The sequence below is a fragment of the Heptranchias perlo genome, unplaced genomic scaffold, assembly GCF_035084215.1.
Source record: "Heptranchias perlo isolate sHepPer1 unplaced genomic scaffold, sHepPer1.hap1 HAP1_SCAFFOLD_50, whole genome shotgun sequence".
NCBI lineage: Eukaryota > Metazoa > Chordata > Chondrichthyes > Hexanchiformes > Hexanchidae > Heptranchias > Heptranchias perlo.
Genome location: NW_027139516.1, coordinates 5,873,838 through 5,884,901, shown reverse-complemented (window position 1 = coordinate 5,884,901; position 11,064 = coordinate 5,873,838). Strand labels below are relative to the sequence as shown.

The following is an 11,064-nucleotide window of genomic DNA, read 5'->3' as shown; positions in this document are numbered from 1 at the left end:
TACTGTGAAGGGCAATTTACAATAAACAACCACAAATATGGAATAAAGGGGGCAGTAGAAACATGGATACAGAATTAGCTGCGGGACAGGAAACAGAGTCGTGGTGAACGGTTGTTTTTTCGGACTGGAGGGAAGTATATAGTGGTGTTCCTCAGCGGTCAGTGCTGGGACCACTGCTTTTCTTGATATATATTAATGACTTGGACTTGGGTGTACAGGGCACAATTTCCAAATTTGCAGAGGACACGAAATTGTTTTTTATTCGTTCATGGGATGTGGGCATCGCTGGCCATCCCTCATCGCCCTTGAGAAGGTGGTGGTGAGCCGCCTTCTTGAACCGCTGCAGTCCGTGTGGTGAAGGTTCTCCCACAGTGGAAGGGTAGTAAACAGTAAGAAGAATAGTGATAGACTTCAAGAGGATATAGACACGCTGTTGTCATGGGCGGACACGTGGCAGATGAACATTTACGTAGAAAAATGCGAATTGATGCATTTCGGTGGGAATAACGAGGAGAGACAATATAAACTAGAGGGCACAATTCTAAAATGGGTACAGGAACAGAGAGATCTGGGGGTGTATGTGCACAAATCATTGAAGGTGACAGTGCAGGTTGAAAAAGCAGTTCAAAACCATACGCGATCCATGGCTTTATAAATAGAGGCATAGAGTACAAAAGTATGGAAGTCATGATGAACCTTTATGAAACACTGGTTCGGCCATAACTGGAGTATTGTATCCACTCCTGGGCACCGCACTATAGGAAAGATGTGAAGGCCTTGCAGAGGGTGCAGAAGAGATTTACTCGAATGATTCCAGGGATGAGGGATTTTAGTTTCATGGATAGACTGGAGAAGCTGGGATTGTTCTCCTTGGAACAGAGACTGTTGCGAGCAGATTTGATAGAGGTATTCAAAATCATGAATGATTTAGACAGAGTAGATAGAGAAAAACTGTTCCCATTGGCGGAAGGGTCAAGGACCAGAGGACATAGATTAAAGTTGATTGACAAAAGAACCAAATGTGACAGGAGAAAAAACTTTTTTACGCAGCGAGTGGTTAGGATCTGGAATGCACTGCCCGAGGGGGTGATTCAATCATGGAAAGGAAAACAATTGCAGGGCTCCGGGGATGGGGCGGGGGAGTGGGACAAGCTGGATTGCTCTTGCATAGAGCTGGTGTGGACTCGATGGGCCGAATGGCCTCATTCCGTGCTGTAACCTTTCTATGATTCTGATAGAGTGCTCGCTGAGCATGTGAGAGATAGTAGGATCGTTTCTTGCATTCTCCACTCACCTTTTGACTTGGGTCAATTGTCCAGAAACAAAAGTGGTGTCAGTTTTCAGCGAGCCCATGGTCCATGTACTTCTTAAGCTTCACTGCGTGCTACGGTACAGAGGGGTCAAGGGGCAGCAAATCTTTTGGTGTGCTGCAGGCAGCAAAAATTCTTGATTTTGGTCTTGAGCAAAGATGGGAAAAAAGTTTAAAGATGCCTTCTCTGAGGATTGAACTCAGGACCTTCAGATTATGAGACTGACGCGCTGCCTGCTGCGCTAAGAAGGCACTTGATGCACAAACATCCAGGCAGCACTACCAAGTAGGACAGTTTGCAAGTTGTAAAATCATAAACTAATCGGCAGTTTGCAAAAAACTCTCCATCCAGGTGGAAATCGAACCAACAATCTTCTGAATTCTGGCCAGACACGTTCTCCATTGCTCCACTAACCCAGGTTGTGGAGAGTAAGGAGCAGCTCACATTCTCAAAGCGCTGCGGTATGAGCAGGTACCGAGTCAGTCTCGGTCATGCCCACGCAACTCCACGAGTCCGGGAGTGTCAAAAGGCGCACGGTGAACAATCACCTTTGCTGCTTCCCTTCGATAGCTCAGCTGGTAATGCGGAAAACTTGTAGAGATTAAATCTTGAAAGCAAAATTACTCTTCAATCGCTGGTTTAATTCCGGCGCAAAGTAGCAAACTTGCTTTTGGAGCGAATGGTGTTGAGCTCAAGGCCGCTTTCTTAACTTTACAGATTGCTTACTGCTTAAAATATTGGCGCTTTTCCTTTCTCAAACCTGAAAGCTTTCTGTGTCTGTCTGAACACGGCTGTTTTGCTCGAGCATTTTCCTCTGCTCACCAGCAGGGAGAGCCTTTGTGCAACAACACGTCAAACCGGACTCACTTTCAGGCAAAAAAGACTTCTCTCAGACAGTCAGACAGGTCTCTCGCTGCTCAGAGGAGTGCCGTTGAGCAGCAATTTTTTTTTATTTTCAAAATATACTTTATTTCATAAAATTTAAGGATGCATACAGTTCAGGGTAAAAATCGCAATTTCAATTCTAAACAATACAAAACAGATCGCACACACTCTTATCCCATTATTTCGATACAATGCAGAGTGCATTTCTTGTCATACATTCTGTGTAATAAAAGGTGGGATGGCTTTACACGGTGCTCTTTCCCCATAGAGCCCTTGTGTAGGCCGCACCGTGCCTCAGTGCATCCCGCAGCACATTTCCCTGGACCTTGGAGTGTGTCAGTCGGCAACACTCGGTCGTGGACCGCTCCTTCAGCTGGAAAACCTGTAGGTTTCGAGTGGACCAAAGGGCCTCCTTCACCGAGTTGATGGTCTTCCAGCAGCAGTCGATATCTGTCTCAGTGTACGTCCTGGGGAACAACCCATGGAGCACAGCGTCCTGTGTTACCGAGGTGTTGGGGATGAACTGGGACAGAGACAAACGCATCTCTCTCCACACATTCTGCGTGAAGGTCCAGTCCACCAGAAGATGGACGACGGTCTCATCCCCGTTGCAGCTTTGAAGGCAGCTCGAGGTGGTGCTGAGATTCCGTGCATGTTGGAAGGACCGCACTGGGAGGGTCCTTCTCACCACCATCCAGACCACATCCTGGTGCCTGTTGGTCAGTTCCAGTGACGAGATGTTCTGCCAAATGGCTTCAACCGTCTGGTCGGGGAACTGCCCGAATGGATCCACCCTCTCCTTTTCCTGCAAGACCCCCAGAACGTTCCTCGTCGACCACTGTCCGACGGCCTTGTGGTCGAAGTGGTTCCCCCTCAGGATCTTCTCCACCTGGGACAGTGGTGGGGGACTGTCCAGCTGGAAGGTACATCCTGCGTCTGCTCGGCCAGCATGGCCAGACCCAGTTTTCTTAGTGTATTGGACAGGTAGAAACTGAGCACGTAGTGACACTTGGTGTTTGTGTACCAGGGCTCTACACACATCCTGAGGCAGCCACACACAAAAATATCCATCAGAATCAGGGCAGCATTAGGGACGCTTCTGCCCCCTTTGCCTGGGGACTTGTAGATGGTGTCCCTGTGGACACATTCTACCTTGAGCCTCCAGACAAAGTGAAAGATAGCTCGGGTGACTGTGGCGACCGAGCGGTGGGGAATGGGCCAGACCTGGGCCACGTAGAGCAACACTGCGAGTATCTCACACTTTATCACCAGGTTCCTGCCCCTTATTGAGCCCCCCAACATACCAAGCTTCTGTTTCGCCTTGGCGACCCGCTCCTCCCATTGCTTGGCGGAGGCCAGGGCCCCCCTGAACCATGTAGTCGAACCTGACGGTGAAAGGGACAAAGGAACGGGTCTCCCACCTGCCATAGAACGTGGCCTCACTCATACTGCGGTTCACTCTGGACCCCGAGGCCAGTTCGAATCGTTCGCAGATGCCCATCAGTCTGTGGACAGACTGCTGATCGGAGCAAAAGATGATGACATCATTCATGTACAGGGATGCCTTGACCTGAGAGACTCCGCTGGCTGGGATCGTCATCCCCCTGATACCTGTGTCATTCCTGATGGACGGGTCAAATAGCTCGATACAACACATGAAAAAGACCGCAGAGAGAGGAAAGCCCTGTCTGACTCCAGATATGATTGGAAAACTCTTCGACTTCCGCCCATTGATTAGGAATGTGCTATGGATGTCCACATGGAGCAGTCGGATCAAATCGCGGATTCCCTCTCCAAAGCCCATTTTGGAGACCACGTCCATCATGTAGGTGTGAGATATTCTGAGCAGGGCCCTGTCCTGGTCCAGGCTGATGAGGCAGGTGTTTACCCCCCTGTCCTGTATGTAGGCGATCGTATGCCTGGGCAGCACAAGGCTTTTTTTTTTTTAATTCGTTCACGGGATGTAGGCGTCGCTGGCAAGGCCAGCATTTATTGCCCATCCCTAATTGCCCTCGAGAAGGTGGTGGTGAGCCGCCTTCTTGAACCGCTGCAGTCCGTGTGGTGACGGTTCTCCCACAGTGCTGTTAGGAAGGGAGTTCCAGGATTTTGACCCAGCGACAATGAAGGAACGGCGATATATTTCCAAGTCGGGATGGTGTGTGACTTGGAGGGGAACGTACAGGTGGTGTTGTTCCCATGCGCCTGCTGCCCTTGTTCTTCTAGGTGGTAGAGGTCGAGGGTTTGGGAGGTGCTGTCGAAGAAGCCTTGGCGAGTTGCTGCAGTGCATCCTGTGGATGGTGCACACTGCAGCCACAGTGCGCCGGTGGTGAAGGGAGTGAATGTTTGGGGTGGTGGATGTGGTGCCAATCAAGCGGGCTGCTTTATCTTGGATGGTGTCGAGCTTCTTGAGTGTTGTTGGAGCTGCACTCATCCAGGCAAGTGGAGAGTATTCCATCACACTCCTGACTTGTGCCTTGTAGATGGTGGAAAGGCTTTGGGGAGTCAGGAGGTGAGTCACTCGCCGCAGAATACCCAGCCTCTGACCTGCTCTCGTAGCCACAGTATTTATATGGCTGGTCCAGTTAAGTTTCTGGTCAATGGTGACCCCCAGGATGTTGATGGTGGGGGATTCGGCGATGGTAATGCCGTTCAATGTCAAGGGGAGGTGGTTAGACTCTCCCTTGTTGGAGATGGTCATTGCCTGGCACTTATCTGGCGCGTATGTTACTTGCCACTTATCAGCCCAAGCCTGGATGTTGTCCAGGTCTTGCTGCATGCAGGCTCGGACTGCTTCATTATCTGAGGGGTTGCGAATGGAACTGAACACTGTGCAGTCATCAGCGAACATCCCCATTTCTGACCTTATGATGGAGGGAAGGTCATTGATGAAGCAGCTGGAGATGGTTGGGCCTAGGACACTGCCCTCAGGAACTTCTGCAGCAATGCCCTGGGGCTGAGATGATTGGCCTCCAACAACCACTACCATCTTCCTTTGTGCTAGTTATGACTCCAGCCACTGGAGAGTTTTCCCCCTGATTCCCATTGACTTCAATTTTACTAGGGCTCCTTGGTGCCACACTCGGTCAAATGCTGCCTTGATGTCAAAGGCAGTCACTCTCACCTCACCTCTGGAATTCAGCTCTTTTGTCCATGTTTGGACCAAGGCTGTAATGAGGTCTGGAGCCGAGTGGTCCTGGCGGAACCCAAACTGAGCATCGGTGAGCAGGTTATTGGTGAGTAAGTGCCGCTTGATAGCACTGTCGACGACACCTTCCATTACTTTGCTGATGATTGAGAGTAGGCTGATGGGGCGGTAATTGGCCGGATTGGATTTGTCCTGCTTTTTGTGGACAGGACATACCTGGGCAATTTTCCACATTGTCGGGTGGATGCCAGTGTTGTAGCTGCACTGGAACAGCTTGGCTCGAGGCGCATCTAGTTCTGGAGCACAAGACTTCAGCACTAGAGCTGGGATGTTGTCAGGGCCCATTGCCTTTGCTGTATCCAGTGCACTCAGCCGTTTCTTGATATCACGTGGAGTGAATCGAATTGGCCGAAGACAGGCTTCCGTGATGGTGGGGATATCGGGAGGAGGCTGAGATGGATTATCCACTCGGCACTTCTGGCTGAAGATGGTTGCAAACGCTTCAGCCTTGTCTTTTGCACTCACGTGCTGGACTCCGCCATCATTGAGAATGGGGATGTTTGCAGAGCCTCCTCCTCCCGTTAGTTGTTTAATTGTCCACCACCATTCACGACTGGATGTGGCAGGACTGCAGAGCTTTGATCTGATCCGTTGGTTGTGGAATCGCTTAGCTCTGTCCATAGCATGTTGCTTCCGCTGTTTAGCATGCATGTAGTCCTGAGTTTTAGCTTCACCAGTTTGGCACCTCAATTTTAGGGACGCCTGGTGCTGCTCCTGGCATGCTCTTCTACACTCCTCATTGAACCAGGGTTGATCCCCTGGCTTGTTGGTAATGGTAGAGTGAGGAATATGCCGGGCCATGAGGTTACAGATTGTGCTGGAATACAATTCTGCTGCTGCTGATGGCCCACAGCGCCTCATGGATGCCCAGTTTTGAGCTGCTAGATCTGTTCTGAATCTATCCCATTTAGCACGGTGGTAGTGCCACACAACATGTTGGATGGTGTCCTCAGTGCGAAGACGGGATTCCATCTCCACGAGGACTGTGAGGTGGTCACTTCTACCAATACTGTCATGGGCAGATGCATTTGCGACAGGTAGATTGGTGAGGACGAGGTCAAGTAAGTTTTTCCCTCGTGTTGGTTCGCTCACCACCTGCCGCAGGCCCAGTCTAGCAGCTATATCCTTCAGGACTCGGCCAGCTCGGTCAGTAGTGGTGCTACCGAGCCACTCTTGGTGATGGACATTGAAGTCCCCCACCCAGAGATCTTCCTGCCGGGTACAGTACAGGTCTGATCCGGGTGGATCAACTGCTCCAGAGCAGACTTGAGCCTGTTGGCGATGGCCGCAGATAGAATTTGAAGTCGTCATTTAGCAAGGAAATGGGTCGCCAATTTCTGATTTCTTCCCTCTCCCCCTTCTGCTTGTAGATGAGGGTGATGATGCCTTTCTTCATGGATTCTGACACGCTGCCTGCCAGAAGCAAACCCACGTACACTTCCAGTAGGTCTGGACCTATCCAGTCCCTCAGAGCCGAATAGAAGTCAACGGGTAAACCATCGCTCCCCGGAGTTCTACTCTTCTCAAGGACTGGACGGCCTTTGTCAACTCGTCCAAGGTCAGTGACCAATCCAGGCACTCCCACTCGCTGTCCTCTAAGAGAGAGAGGACAGGAAGGATTGAGAGGTCGTGCTGTCTCTGGGCATTGCGTCAAACAGCCCGGCATAAAAGAACTTGCTGATCCTCAGTATGTCGGTCTGTGAAGACGTCACCGAGACCTCTTCCTCCTTCAGGCTGCTGATCACCAGAGGTCTCCCTGTGCAGCTTCTAGAAGAAAAAGCGCGCGCACTTCTCGAACCTGCCCCACGGAGCGGACCCTGGACCTAAAGGTGATCTTTGAGGCCTCGGAGGTGAAGAGCGAGACTTGCTGGCCCTTCACCTCTCTGAGTTCCTCCCCGACATCGATCCCCATCGACTGCAGCTGGAGCAGATCCTGCATGCTTTTCTAGAGCTGGGACAATTTCCTCTGTCTCTCTCTCGTCCCCTTAACTGGACGGGTCAAACCGTGCAATCACAGGGTGAGGCCCCTTTAACTGGACATGTCAAACCGTGAGATCACATGGTGAGGCCCCTTTAACTGGAGGTGTCGCAACGTGAGTTCACAGGATGAGGCCCCTTTAACTGGAGGTGTCACTACGTGAGATCACAGGGTGAAGCCTCTTTCGTTGGACGGGTCACACCATGAGATCACAGGGTGACACCCCTATAACTGGACGGGTCACACGGTGAGATCTCAGGGTGAGACTGTTTTAACTGGATGTGTCACACCGTGAGATAACAGGATGAGGCCTCTTTTACTGGACGGGTCACACCAAGAGATATCAGGGTAAAGCTCTTTGATTCCAGGTGGTATTCCCTCGCTCGGCTAATTTAAAAATGTGAGGTGACGAGAGTGTTGGAGAAATGAAGGCTTGAGATGGCAGAAGCACAGGGTCTCAGCAGCAGTGGGACCAGGACTGTACTTTGTAACTGGTGCAGGGAAACAGCAGTGGGAACGGAAATCACAAAATCACAAGAGACTTAGAGGTCCATGTATATAGATCATTAAAATATCATGGACAGGTACAGAAAATAATCATAAAGGCTAATGGAAAGCTGGCCTTTATATCTAGAGGACTAGAATACGTGGGTCGAAGTTATGCTACAACTATACAAAGCCCTGGTTAGACCACACCTGGAGTACCGTGTTCAGTCCTGGGTACCACACCTCAGGAACGATATATTGGCATTGGGAGTGCAGAGCAGATTTACTGGAATCATACAAGGACACTAAGGGTTACATTTCGAGGGAAAGTAAACAAACCAAGCTTGTATTCCCTGGAATTTAGAAGATTAAGGGATAATTTGATCGCAGTTTTCAAGGTGTGAAGAGGAATTGATCGACTAGACAGGGAGAAATTATTTCCGCTAGTTGGGGAGTCTACGACTAGGGGCATAGCCTGAAAATTAGAGCCAGGACTTTCAGGAGTGAAGTTCGGAAACACTTCTGCAGGGAAAGGGTGGGAGAAGTTTTGAACTCTCTTCATCAACCAGCAGTTGATGCTAGCTCAAATGTTAATTTTAAATCTGATATTAAATGATTTATGTTAACCAAAGGTATTAAGGGATTTGGGGCTAAGGCTGATATGTGGAGTTAGGTCACAGTTTAAGCATGATCTCATTGAAAGGTGGAACAGGCTCGAGGGGCTAAATGGCCTAATCCTTTTTCGGTCTACCAATGAACCTATGTGTCAGCTTTCTGTGTTTATAAAGACTTCACTGTATTTCACTCTGTCTCCAACACTGTGAGGCCTCCCCTGGTGTATCAGCTTTCAGTGTTTATAAACACGTCACTGTACTTCACTCCGTGTCCAACACAGTGAGGCCTCCCCTGGTGTGTCAGCTCCCTGTGTTTATAAACACTTCAATGTATTTCACTGCAGTTCCAACACTGTGAGGCCTCCCTCGACGTGTCAGCTCACTGGGCTATAAATTGGTTCGTGTAACACCCGTTGTATCGGCGCGACGCGGCCTCCCAATGTGGCCATATGGCGTCCGGAATCCGCGCACATAAATCTAGCGTGACGTGCTCCGTTGGCCACCTTGGAGGTGATGCTCCCACTGACACTATGGGATAACATGTTGAAAGTAGTCGCTTATTAATATCAGGGAGAAACACTCCACTGACACAAGTAGGGCCCATGGAGACTGACATTAATTACAGTCACTGAACAAACAGATTCAGTTGACAACTTTAAATCCAACAATATTTATATCACAACAAATATTTAGCCAAATATTAGCAGATGGAAAGCCCAAAGCCCAATATATAATTTTAATAAATAATTGGAAGAAGAGAATCTATGAGACACACCGACACACAGTCTGACAGCACTGATGTGAAGGAAGAGCAGTTTCATTTACAGATTGCAGATTATTTCTGAGTGAAATCCTTTAATTTCAGAGAATTTCTACCCACTTCACAAGGGTTGGGTTTAAACTCAGAGATGGGAACTGAACCATTCTACTGGTCCGTTTGGAGACCATTCTGCGAATATTGGTACAATCTCTGAATACCCCGCCAATATTGGCAAGTCGATGGATCCTCTTGTAAATATTGAGGCAGTCTCTGGATCTAGCTGTAAATAATGGCACAGTCCTTGGAATCTACTGTAAATATTCGTACAGTCTATGGATTTCCCTGCAATCATTCATACAGACTATGAGAAAGGCTTTGGATGCTTTTAAATATTGATGCACTTCTGGATTTCCTGACACAATCTGTGTACTGTCTAAATGTGTGCACTGCCTGGTAACACGGTAAATATTAAATCAGTCCCACAGGCCACGGTAAATATTGACATAGACTGGGTACAACTTGGATGTGTGCAATCCCTGGTAGCCCTGTAAATATCGACACACTCCCACAGCCCCCTCTAAATACTGACACAATCGGGGGTCTCCCTGAATATTTACAGTCCTTGGTATCGCTGTAAATATCGACTCAACTTCACAAACCCCTATAAATACTGACACAATCGGGAGACTCCCTGAATATCTACACTCCTTGGTATCGCTGTAAATATCGACTCAACTTCACAAACCCCGATAAATCATGACAGAATCTGGGGACTCCCTGAATATCTACAGTCCTTGGAACCATTTTACATATTGGCTCACTCACATACATCCCTCCATATGATGACACAATCTGGGGACTGTCTGGATATCTACAGTCCTTGGTACCCCTTTTTCATATTGACTCACTCTCCCAGACCCCTCTACAAACTGAAACATGAACATCAACAACTTGCCTTTATACAGTTCATTTAACGGAGGAAAACGTCTCAAGGCACGTTACAGAAGCGATCAGCAAACACAATTTGACACTGAGCCACGTAAGGTGACATTAGGTCAGGTGTCAAAGAGGTAGGTTTTAACAGTGCCTTCAAGGAGGAGGGAGAGGTAGAGAGGTGGAGAGGTTTCGGGACGGAATTCCAGAGCATAAGGCCCAGGCAACAGAAGGCACGCCCGCCAATAGTGAAGCGATTAAAATCGGTGTTTTGCAAAAGTTCAGAATTGGAGGAACGCAGAGATCGTGGAGGGTTGTAGGGACGGAGGAGGTTACAGAGTTGGGGAGAGGCGAGGGTGTGGAGGGATTTGAAAACAAGGGTGAGAATTTTAAAATCGAGGCGATCCCGGATCTGGAGCCAATGTACGTCGGCGAACACAGGTGATGGGAGAATGGGACTTGGTGCGAGTTAGGATGCGGGCCGTGGTGATTGGAGAGAGGGACTTGGTCCGACTTAGGATGCGGGCCGTGGCCGTGGTGATGAGAGAAAGATATTTGGTCCGAGTTCGGAAGCGGACCGTGGCGATGATGGAAAGGGACTTGGTCCGATTCAGGATGCGGGCCGTGGTGATTCGAGAAAGGGACTTGGTCTGAGTTCGGACGCGGGCCGTGGTGATGGGAGAAAGGGACTTGGTCCGAGTTAGGATGCGGGCCGTGGTGATGGGAGAAAGGGACTTGGTCCGAGTTAGGATGCGGGCCGTGGTGATGGGAGAAAGGGACTTGGTGCGAGTTAGGATGCGGACCGTGGTGATGGGAGAAAGGGACTTGGTCCGAGTTAGGATGCGGGCCGTGGTGATGGGAGAAAGGGACTTGGTCCGAGTTAGGATGCGGGC

General features: G+C 49.4%; 1 non-coding gene across 1 annotated transcript; it reads right to left on the bottom strand.

Moving 5' to 3' along the window:
• Positions 1-1,488: 1,488 nt before the first annotated feature.
• trnam-cau (transfer RNA methionine (anticodon CAU)) lies at positions 1,489-1,561 on the bottom strand. The gene has a single exon. It is a non-coding gene; the product is annotated as a tRNA-Met (tRNA).
• Positions 1,562-11,064: the final 9,503 nt, after the last annotated feature.